This window comes from Psammomys obesus, unplaced genomic scaffold (genome assembly GCF_907164565.1).
Source record: "Psammomys obesus unplaced genomic scaffold, mPsaObe1.curated_primary_1811, whole genome shotgun sequence".
NCBI classification, from domain to species: domain Eukaryota; kingdom Metazoa; phylum Chordata; class Mammalia; order Rodentia; family Muridae; genus Psammomys; species Psammomys obesus.
The window spans coordinates 5,671,161-5,682,430 of record NW_026594377.1 but is presented as its reverse complement, the minus strand read 5'-3'; the positions used below and the strand labels follow the sequence as shown (position 1 = coordinate 5,682,430).

The following is an 11,270-nucleotide window of genomic DNA, read 5'->3' as shown; positions in this document are numbered from 1 at the left end:
TCAGACTCAAAAAGCAGGTCTCAGACATAACTTTTTACCATCCCTTTAGCTAAAGGACAATACATGCTCATAGCAGTCTCACCTATGTCTACAGGAAACAATTAGATACAAGGCCTATGAATACAGAAGTTTAAATTATGAGGATCTAAAAAATGTTTTAAGTTTGATAAATGCAATGAAGGTCGAAAGATCTAAGGTGATTTAAGGTATCCTAAAATAGATAAAAATGCTTCATGTTTCCTCCTGTTGCTATGCGACTGTTGTATTGACTGTCCAGAGCTTTGACATTTATCCCTAGAGCTCTGATTTATTAATCTAACTCTAATAAAAAAATTCCAGTACACTACCCACTACCATGGTTCCAAGCTCAAGATCTTAAATCTCCTTTGGCTTGTCTTTTAAGTATATACGTAAAAGCTACTTCTCAGTATGCTACATCTACACACATCCAGTCTTCTGGAGAGAGGGAAGCAGCCTCTCCTCCATGATGTGCATTCACATTGAAGGTCAAGATCACACGAACTTTTGCCCCTTCTGCTTCATGGAAGACTTCTGCCTTTCCAGAGCTCACCTTACACAGTGTTTATGCTAGTAATATAAATGTGTCTGTCTACTGCCTTTTTCCATAATGGATATTTCACTGCAAATTACAATTGTGAAGCTAACATGTCTAAAGTTTATCTTCTGTGTAAAACTTAAAAGGAGATTCTTGTAAGCTGCAGGAAATCCACCTAAATCCTCCTCTCAGGTCAAATGAAGCGCGGATAGTACTGCCAATCAATAGCCTAAGTTCCCACCTATTGCCTACCTCAGAGGATGGGATTCCTCCCCCTATCATGGTTTTGGGACTCCCCTTTCCTGGCTACTTTTTTTACATTCCTACATCCAGCACCAGCTGGTTGGTGAGTCTTCACTTCTGTTTGATGAAATGCTTCCTACCGCTCTTGCCAACCTATACCTAAACCCTTCATCTGAGACCTTCTTCTCCCTTGGGTGAGATTTTCTCTCTACCAGCATGGTTTTGCTTCCTCCCGTTCTCACACATCTACAAAATCCTAGCTAGGTAAACCATGTCTGCTATGGGCAGCTGTGCCCATGGTCTCTGTCCAATGCTGACGAGCTGTTGGAACAGATTGTACCATACTAATCTTCTGAGCCAAATTTTGCTCTTGGGATCCCTTGACAGGTCACTGACACCTACCTGCCCAGTGGGAATAGTCCATTAGTCCATTCCTCCAAATTCTCCTCTGGGATGTCTTCTGGAAAATTTTGGATTTCTACACCGAGTGCCCCCTTTAAGGACCTCTAAGCTTACATACCTCTGTAACCAAACTTGGCATCAATTTCCTTAGATGACAGATCCAAAGCAAAACCTTTATAATTACTGTCAGTGACTGGGTAAATGGAGGTTCCTGTGTTCAAGTCTCTTCTTTGATTCAAACCTCCCATCTCTGTTCACGCTCCCAAAAGTTTTAAATGTATACCTAAAGAAATTTTCTCCTTAGCCTACTTAACTTTGTCTTCCACTCATATATATGTTCCAGTATCCTGCCAAGTGTTTCCTACACCCAAGACAACTGCCCACAGATGCTCCAGTCTGACCTTGAAGACTGCATCAGGCTGGACTTGCACTTTCCCTCCCAGCCACGATGTTTTCACAGACCCTGTTCAACATCAAAACAGCCTGTTCTTCCTGGGCTTGGCCAACACTTCAGCTTTTTAACCTCCCTACAGTTGTCCTAGTGTCAGCAGGAAGTAACCAGAAGAGAATCTTCACTCATTACCCACTTATTATCAATCAAAGTCTGGAATGGTGTGCTTCAGGTCCCAGACAAATGGCTCCAGGTTCTCCCAGCATTCCTCAGTCTCTATTGGCTGCTGGGCATGGGTGGCAACTCCACCCTCTACCCTGAATTTTCCAAGGCAGGGGCTTCCCCTCCTCTTCTCCTCATCATGTAACCCGATCATTTTGGTGCTCTTACGTTTTTCCCTCTCTCTCTTACCCCCTTGCATGGCAGCCAAGAGCTGCTTCCAATGAACCTGAATTTATATACTTTAATGCCTTACATGAAAAGCAGTCCAATGTTCTCATTTTTTTTTAATTGTAGAAAAAGGGAGGAATATTAGTATTTAGGCAGCTTGCCTTTTGGTTGCCTAGTAACCTATGATGTCATCAGGTGTTGCCTGCCAGGTGTATGGCAGATTCATCTGGCAGATGTGGTTCAACTTCACAGGAGCTATAAATGGACTCCTGCCTCTAGCCCCTCTTTCTTGCTCTCTCCCTGTCTCATGTTCTCTCCCCTTTCTCTGTCCAGGTACTCCTTCACTTCTCCCACCATGTCTCTCTCTCTCTCCTTCTCTCTCCATCTCCATCCAATAAACCTCTTTTATATAATATCTGTTGTGTGCATCATTTTTAAATAATAACACTTCCTCACAGAGCCATCCTTCCAGCCTACAATCTCCATGCATCCATCCATTTATTTAAAAGACTGGGTGTTGTAAGCGGTGATTAATATTTACTATTGGTTTATCTTCTAGTAAAGCTTGCTGCTAATCTTAAACAGCTGTATAACCAAATCACCACACAGAGACTGGGTTTTTAGTTAACAAGGCAGAGCTGGGTGTGGTAGCCACCTTCAGTCCCAGCACTTGAGAGGCAGAGGCTGGCAGATCTTTGACTTTGAGGCCACCTGGTCTACAGAGGTAAGTCTAGGGCAGCCAGGGATATACAAAGAAACCCTGTCTCGATAAAAACAAAAACCAAGCCAGGCAGTGGTGGTACACGCCTTTAATCCCAGCAGTTGGGAGGCAGAGGCAGGCTGATTGCTGATTTGGAGGCCAGCCTGGTCTGCATAGTGAGTTCCAGGGCAGCTAAGGCTACACAGAGAAACCCTATCTCAAGAAACTAGAAACCAAACCAAGCCAAAGATCTCTGTGGATCTGAGGTCAGCTTGGTCTACATAATGAGTTTCAGGCCAGCCAAAAAAACAAGAAATGGTGGAAGGTAAGAACCAACTCTCACAGGTTGTGCCTTTACCTTTTCATACCCTCCTTGCCATATTAAACTGATGAAACTAGAGTGAATGTGACAATGAAATGGGTTGGACTACAAATCCTCAAGACCTGTCCCGTAGGGACCCAACCTTCCACCCGCTGCAGACTAGGAGTCCAAACACACTAGCCTGTGGGAGACACTCACATTCAAACCACAGCTACCTATATAAATAGCCCTGTGAAGGGAAAAAAAAGTTAATCTGAGCCCAATCCTAAATTCTGTCGGACAAGTGTCCCAGACGCAGTGCCCCCAGTTTACCTGTTAGAGATGGCGGGCTCTGCGCCTGTGCCAGGGGCTGCCAGGAGCGGAGGGAAGTGCACACAGCAGGCCCAGCACCAGCTACCTGCAGGTGGGGCATTTCTGCCCGAGGCTGGTCCTGCCTACAGGGTGACTGACAACTCCCTGTAAGTGGGCGGGGAATGGGACTGCGCATGCGCGATACTCCGCAGACTGCGACCTTCCCGGAGTCTTGCTACAGTATTTTGGATTTTGAGGGTAGCTGAGGACCATAAAAAGGCTGCAGGCGAGTTTAGAAATTCCCTTTGGTCCAGAATGGCCATTTTCACTAATTCATAAAAAAGACAAGCGCCAAGGAAAAGTCACGCGACCTGTATTCCCCAGGCCCCTCAGGGAATGTGGAATTGTTCCTTTGACCACATAGATGACATGGTTCAAAAGAAATGGCCTCTGAATGTCACCATGGCAAACTGGTGACATTTGCATAGTGAGTCTATGCAAATGGTCTATGCAAAGGGTCTAAACAAGTTTAAGTTAAAGGCAGGATTCTTGCCTGGAACTTGCTGTATAGAAGAGCTGGCCTCAAACTCATAGAGATCTTGATTCTGCCTCCTGAGAACTGGGATTAGAAGCATGTGCCATGATGCCTAGCCTGATCCCTATCTTAAATGTGTGTGTGTGTCCCACAGTGCTATTCAGGGTTTTAGGCTGTGTGTGCTTTCAAACTACGTCTCCGTATGTAGCCCAGACTAGCTTCAAACACGCCCCTTAAATTTGTTTATTTTTATTAAAGATTTACTTAGTTTTGTTTTATGCGTGTAGGTGTTTTGCCTACCTGTGTGTCTATGTAGCGTGAGTCCATGCAGTACTTACTGAGGCCAGAAGAGGGCATCAGATTCCTGGAAACAGGAGTTAGTTACTCCGTGAACCACCGTGCGGATGCTGACGAATGGAAGCCAGGTGCTACGGTAGAGCCGCAGTGCGCCCAAACACCGAAACATCTTTCCCGCCCCCGGCTTTTATCCTCCTGCCTTAGCTTTCCAAGAGCTATGACTACAGGCCTGCAGCACTGCACCCGGCTGACACTCAAACCGTCAGCTGGACCAAGGCAATTTCTCCATCCCAGAGACCTCCACGTGCCTGCTGTGGCTTGTGCGTGCCCACAAACACGCACAGCCACGCAAAAATAAGAGTGTAATTCTTTAACAAAATGTAACTAAAAAGAAAAATAAAATTAAAAAAGAAAAATAAAATTAAAAAAAATAAAATGTAAATAAATAAATAAATAAATAAAAATAAAATGAGTTTTTTTTAAGGAAAAAAAAAAAACAAAGAGTGTAATTCTTTTCCAGATGAGTTCAGATAAAACCCGTCAGGGTGACGGTGAATATAGAAAAGCCGACCATGCCTGTTAGGAACTGCAGCAGGAGAGAGGCCAGTCTCTATGCTAAACGCTCATTACCTGGAGGGCTGGTTGTTCTTACACCTTTGCTGAGAAAATGTCTCACACAGCCCGGGCTGGTTCTGTCTCTGTGCCTCCTAGCTCCGCCCCTCAGTGCTAAGATTGTAGGCAGGTGTCCTCAAGCCAGGCTGATGTGGTACTGGGGACCATTTTTAGACAAGCCCTCTCCTGATGGAGGAAATCCCCAGCCTCCGCACCAACTGCTTTTTTATAACTCTGAGTTCCTTCCTCACCAGACTAGGTCTGCCGCAGCCTGACTTCCGGCGGTACTCCTGCGCTGAGGCTGCACAGTTTCTCAGTGTAAAGCGGCAGATCGCTCAAGAGGTCGGTTAGGCACCTGTTACTCTCCTCAGCCTCATTCTTAATCTGTCCCACCTGACTGTAGCAGGTTACTCTTCATCTCCTTGCAAGGACACATATGGGCTGTCCTAGAACTCTGCCCCCACCCCCAGCCCACCCTCCTTTCATTCCCCCAAGACAGGGCTCTTGTATAATGGAGCCCTGCTCTCTGGGACTTGCTTGGTAGAGCAGATTAGCCTAGAACTCACAGAGACGCGCCTGCTTTTGCCTCCCAAGGGCTGGGTTTAAAAGCGTGGACCACCACTGCCTGACCTCGCGGCAGACTTTTTATAGGTAGTATGAAACATGTCTATGAGATGGCACGAACAGTTATGTCTAAGTACTTTATGCTAAAGTGGTGGTTTAGCCCTGCCTTTCAGCTAGGTTTCCAGGAATTCAAATCCAAATCTTCCCTGGTCTATCTGGTTTGATCTTTGTAATGTCCCTCCCTTTCTCCATCTTTCCTTCTTCTTTGGTCACCAGGGTTTCACTCTGCAAAGCCAGGCTGACCTTGAACTTGCATCAGCCCTCCTGCCAGAGCCCCTCAAGTGCTGGGAGCAACAGCTGTGTGTTACCAGCTGCTAGAGCATCTGAATCTCTTTCAACTTACGAGTTCAGAAGGTTTTTGTTGTTGTTTGTTTTTCAAAACTCACTAAAGACTTTAGCAAAGCAGAAGACTCACAGAAGACTCATTTCTGCTTTGGTTTGTGTGTATTTCTACTGCTCTTGTAGAGGACAGGAGCGTGGCTCCCAGCACCTCGCTGCAAAGTTCACAACTGCCTGTGACTCCAGCTCAGATCTGACGATACCGTAAATAAGAAAAGCATTTTCTAAACAGATTTTTATAATCTTCCATCCTAAAAGATAGTTTTTTGGTTTGTTGGTTGGTTTGGTTGGTTGCTGTTGTGGTCCCCCCCCCACCCCCGAATGTGCTTGGTTCTATTTATTTATTTGTTGTTTTGTTTTGTTTGTTTTTGAGGCAAGGTTTTATCTGTAGCCCTGACAGCCTAGAACTTACTTTGCTGCCCAAGCTAACTTCAAACTCATGACAGTCCTCCTGCCTCAGCTTCCTAAACTCTGGGATTACAGGAATGAGCCATCATAATTAGACTTCTAATAAACCATGATAGCAGGACAAAAACCCACAATAGTGCCAGACTTCCTATTTTCAATTTTTTTGGTAATTTTTATTATAATATTTTCTTTTTATTTTTATTAATTACAGTTTATTCACTTTGTATCCAAGCTGTAGCCCCCTCCCTCTTCCCCTCCCAATCCCACCTTCCCTCCCCCTTCTTCACGCATGCCCCTCCCCAAGTCCATTGATAGGGAAGGTCCTCCTCCCCTTCCTTCTAATCCTAGTCTGTTAGGTCTCCTCAGGAGTGGCTGCATTGTCTTCCTCTGTGGCCTGGTAAGGCTGCTCCCACTTCAGGAGGAGGTGATCAAAGAGCAAGCCAATCAGTTTATGTCAGAGACAGACCCTGTTCCCATTAGTAGGGTACCCACTTGGATACTAAACTGCCATGGATTACATCTGTGCATGGGTTCTAGGTTATATCCATGAATGGTCCATGGTTGGAGTATCAGTCTCAGAAAAGACCACTGTGCCCAGATTTCTTGGTTCTGTTGCTCTCCTTGTGGAGCTCCTGTCCCCTCCAGGTCTTTCTATCTCCCCCTTCTTTCATAAGATTCCCTGCACTCAGCCCAAAGTTTGGCTATGAGTCCCAGCTTCTGCTTTGATACTCTGCAGGTATTGTTAAGGATATTCAAATTCTTTTAAAAAAACAATAAGAGTACCTTTTATTTATTCTTTGATAATGATTCACACACGCAAACAATGCATCTTTATTGTGGATGTAGCCCAGGCTGGCCTTACTTTAGACGAATGAGCCTCCGGCCTAAAGTCTTCTTCAGCGCATCCTGCTGACATGTGCCACTACAACCTGCCACACTCTTTATGTAATAACCTCCGGTGCCTTTGTTCATACTTAAGAATAAGTGTTTTAATGGTTTCTGTCATTCCATAAATTCTAGTAAACTAACCTCCGGTGTCTTTGTTCATACTTAAGAATAAGTGTTTTAATGGTTTCTGTCATTCCATAAATTCTAGTAAACTTGTGAATTTGTACATGTATTTGGCTTTTGAGACAGGGTTTCCTTGTGTTGCCTACACTGGCCTCCAACTCCCAGCACTCCTCCTGACTCATTCTTCTAAGGAATGAATTTACCCAGCTTCAATTTGTAAATTTCTTATCTGAAACTAAATTAAAATTTTGTGTTACTAAGGAGCCACTAGCTCCTTGCCAGGTGTTGTGGCACACACCTACAATCTCAGGATTTGGCAAACTGAGGCAGGAGGATAACTGAGTTTGAGGCATAGACTACAGGGAGAGATCCTGTCTCAAAAATGTGTTTGCCCCCAAGCATATAGTAGACGGAGAAAGTGGGAGATATTTGAGCTCTACATGTGTAGAGTACACACAAAAATACATGTTAAATATGAAATATTTAAAGAGCCACTGGCTTCCTTCTTGAAAAAATATCTACTTATTTTTTGAGTTTTGTGTGTATAGAATGCATTTACATTACATTTACCCTTTGTACCATTGGCTTCTTAAAATTATATGAACACTCACAAATGAATGAACATTTCCATTTTGTAATAAGATGACCTACAATTAGTATTTTATATTTACTTTTAGAACCTTAAATCTCTACTGCTCATAAAAACATACTTTCATAAGTCCTAAATTAAAATTTAAATGCTTTATATTTCTTTCTTTCTTTCTTTCTTTCTTTCTTTCTTTCTTTCTTTCTTTCTTTCTTTCTTCCAAGAGAGGGTTTTTTTAATTGTAGCCCTGGCTGTCCTGGAATTCACTCTAGAGTGTGCTTTTGTGAAGACTAGGCAAGCCTCTATTCCAGGCTGGCCTAGAATTCACAGAGATCTGCCTATCTCTGCCTCCCAAGTGCTGGGATTAAAGGTATACCCACCCTGACTAATCTTCTATCTTTTTTTTTTCTTCCTGAGACAAGGTCTCCTGAAGCCCAGGGTGGTCTAACTTCATGATTCTCCTGCCTCTAGGTCCTGAGTACCGACAGTATAGGTCTATACACTATATGTAGGCTGTGCAGCTAGAGGACGACTCATGTAAAATCAATTGTTGGCCACAACTGATTTCAGATTTCATACTTTACAAACAAAATTTCAAAACATTCAAAATTGAATAATTATAAGAGTATGAACAAAATTTAGTTTGGTTTTTTTTTTTTTTATGAGACAAGTCTTACTCTGTAGCCCAGGCTGGTCTATAACTCCCTATGTAGACTAAGCTGGCCTTGAACTCAAGTCCTCCAGCCTCAGGCTCCACAGCTGAGGTATGTGCACCACACTCAGCCTAATGTCTAGTGACTTGAGACAAGGTCTCCTGTATCACAGGATGCCCTCAAACTATGTAGTGGGAGGTGACCTTGGGCATTTTGATCCCCCTGCCTCTATTACTCCACAGGAGTCTCACCAGATACCAGATACGTGTGGACCAGACATGAATCAATGTTGGCATGGTAAGTGTTTTGCCGTCATTTCTCATTTCATTCAGTGTTGGTGATTAAACTAGGGCTCTGTGCACAGCAGGCAAGCCCTCTATTAGCTGAGCTACATCCTCAGCCCTTCTTGAACCAGATTGCTCAGCCTCACAACCTTTTATCCATAGGCCCCACATGGTAGAAGGAAAATGGCTTTTGAAAGTTGTCCTCTGAGCCCCACACAATACAATGACACAGAGGCACCATCCACACACAATAAACACATAAATACAATATTAAAGAAGTAATATTTTTAATCCATATAATAATACTAACGTGCAATAAAATCATTCATGTGTACATGCCATTAAAGTAGAAGCAAAATTGTCTGGGCGAATGAAAGGAACCAGCAGGAGCGTGAAGGCAGAGGAAAGGAAAAGCACATACGTGTAAATATAGTCAACATGTGTAACGTACACCCGTGTAAGTATACTCAATGCACACGACATGCATGCGTGTACATAGTCAATGAACACGATATACTTGTACGTAAGTAACTTTATTAAACACATCACTATGTGTAATGAATATGACAATAAAATAATATTCATAAAAGATGAGAGATTGTTATATGGACAAGTAAGTGGGGTTCAGCCTAGTCCATTTTCCATTTATATTACTTTCTTGTCAAAGAAAATCCAGGAAGAACCGTCTCTAGAGCTAAAAAGCCATCCGAGGTACCTTGAAACAACTTCTGTTGCACAGTAACTCGCAAGATGCCATGCTAAGGTTGCCATACTGAGGTGGTTGAATATCTTTGCTTTTACTCTTCTTATGGTAGAACCAAGGAAATCAGAGATTTTCTTTCTATCTGGAGGCAAGGGAGAAATAAACACAGTATAGTAAGAACTGCTATCCAATGCATCAATTTACCTACACTTAATTTTTTTATTATCTTAAGTAAGTTCTATTTGTACTCTATGTGTGTGTGCTTTGCGTGCATGCATGTCTGTGCACATGTGTGCAGGGCACATAGAGGCCAGAAGAAGGCATAAGTCCCCTGGGAGTGAAGTTACAGGTAGCTACAAGCCTTCTGGTTACTCTCAAGAGCAACCAGGTCCTGAGCCACCTAACTCCCCAGGCCCTTCATGTTGTTAATGTAGCAAGCAGTAAGACACTGATTCCAAGAAGGTAATGCCATGTTGGGAGTCTGCTTTCCTGTGCTAGCTTTTGACCTTCGTGCCAAGCACATACTCTCTCTCCTCAGTCTCCAGCAACAGACCAGTCAATTTATTCCATAGAAACTGTCTCCACATACCACACCAGAACACTGGATATAGTGGTGGACACTTGGAATCCCAACACTTGAGAAATTGGGACAGGAGGATTCCAACCAGGAGGATTTCTGGCCAATCAGTCTAATCCAATTGATGAACTCCAAGCCAGTGAGAATCCCTGTGTCAAAGGACATGGACAGCATTTCTGAAGATGACTCCCATGGTTGTTCTCTGTCCTCTGCATGTACATGTAGGAATGTGTGTGTGCACTCACATACACAAATATGCACACATACATACACATCACGTATATACAGACACTCATTTTTAAAGTTTGTTTAAGTCTAATCAAGATAGAGCAGTAATCTGGCTGAGCATTGATACACACCTTTAATCTCACTCTCGGGAGGCAGAGGCAGAGGCAGAGGCAGGTAGAGATCTGTGAGTTTGAGGTCAGCCTGGCCTAAATAAGGAGTTCCAGGACAGCCAGGCCTATCGACGTACAGAGACCATATCTCAAATACAAGAAGAAGGAGGAAGAGGAGGAAGAAAAGTAGGAGGAGACGAATTGTGAAAACTCAGCTGTTTTCAGTGCTCAACGCACTGTCCCTCCTGTACCAGGACAGTTCCTCTGTCTCTCCAAAAGTCTGAATTTAAACTACTAAACACTTTTTAAACTTAATAATTTTAATTTGTTCCACTATCAGTCTCAATTATTTCTTTTAATGTTTTGGAGTTAGATTTCTGGCTTTTTGTTTGTTTGGTTTGGTTTCTTTTGTTTTTATCATCTAAAACATATACTGAATGCAGACCAACAGGAAGTTAACATATATATATATATATATATATATATTTTAAAGTCACACTTATCTTTATTTATGAATTTATTGTGTGTGGGAGTCAGAGGACAACCTGTGGGAGTCTGTTCTCCTCTACCAGGAGCATCCCAGGATTGAACTCTGGCCATCAGGTTTGCCAGCACATGCCTTTACCCACCACGCCATCTAGAGGCAGAAAGTGTACAGAGAAACTCTACCTTACAAGGTAGAAGGTCCCAGCTCAGGGGCCTGAGGACCAGATAAAATGAGGAGGTGTTTTGTCCTGGAACCTGGGAAGGGCCTTTGTGTTTGTTCGTCTTAGATGGAGTCCCAATATTTCACTATGTAGCCTAAAATGGCCTCAAACTCTCAATCCTGTTTTAGCCTGTGGAGTGAGAATCATGCCTGGATTAGGTCTGATGTTGAGACAGGCCTTGAACTTTCTTTGTATAACAGGCTGGCCTCCAACTCTCAAAGATCTACATGGCCTTTCTTTTCTTCTTTTCTCTCTCTTTCTTTCTTTCTTTCTTTCTTTCTTTCTTTCTTTCTTTCTTTCT

At 43.2% G+C, this 11,270-nt stretch overlaps 1 protein-coding gene across 1 annotated transcript in view; it reads right to left on the bottom strand.

Annotated features, from left to right (window-relative positions):
* Positions 1 to 8,974: 8,974 nt before the first annotated feature.
* The window catches only part of Apela (apelin receptor early endogenous ligand), a 10,137-nt gene continuing 7,841 nt past the window's right edge, over positions 8,975 to 11,270 (bottom strand). Inside the window, exon 3 of the mRNA XM_055618897.1 lies at positions 8,975 to 9,489. The gene's annotated coding sequence lies outside the window, so the exon portion shown is untranslated. The remainder of the gene's footprint in view (positions 9,490 to 11,270) is intronic.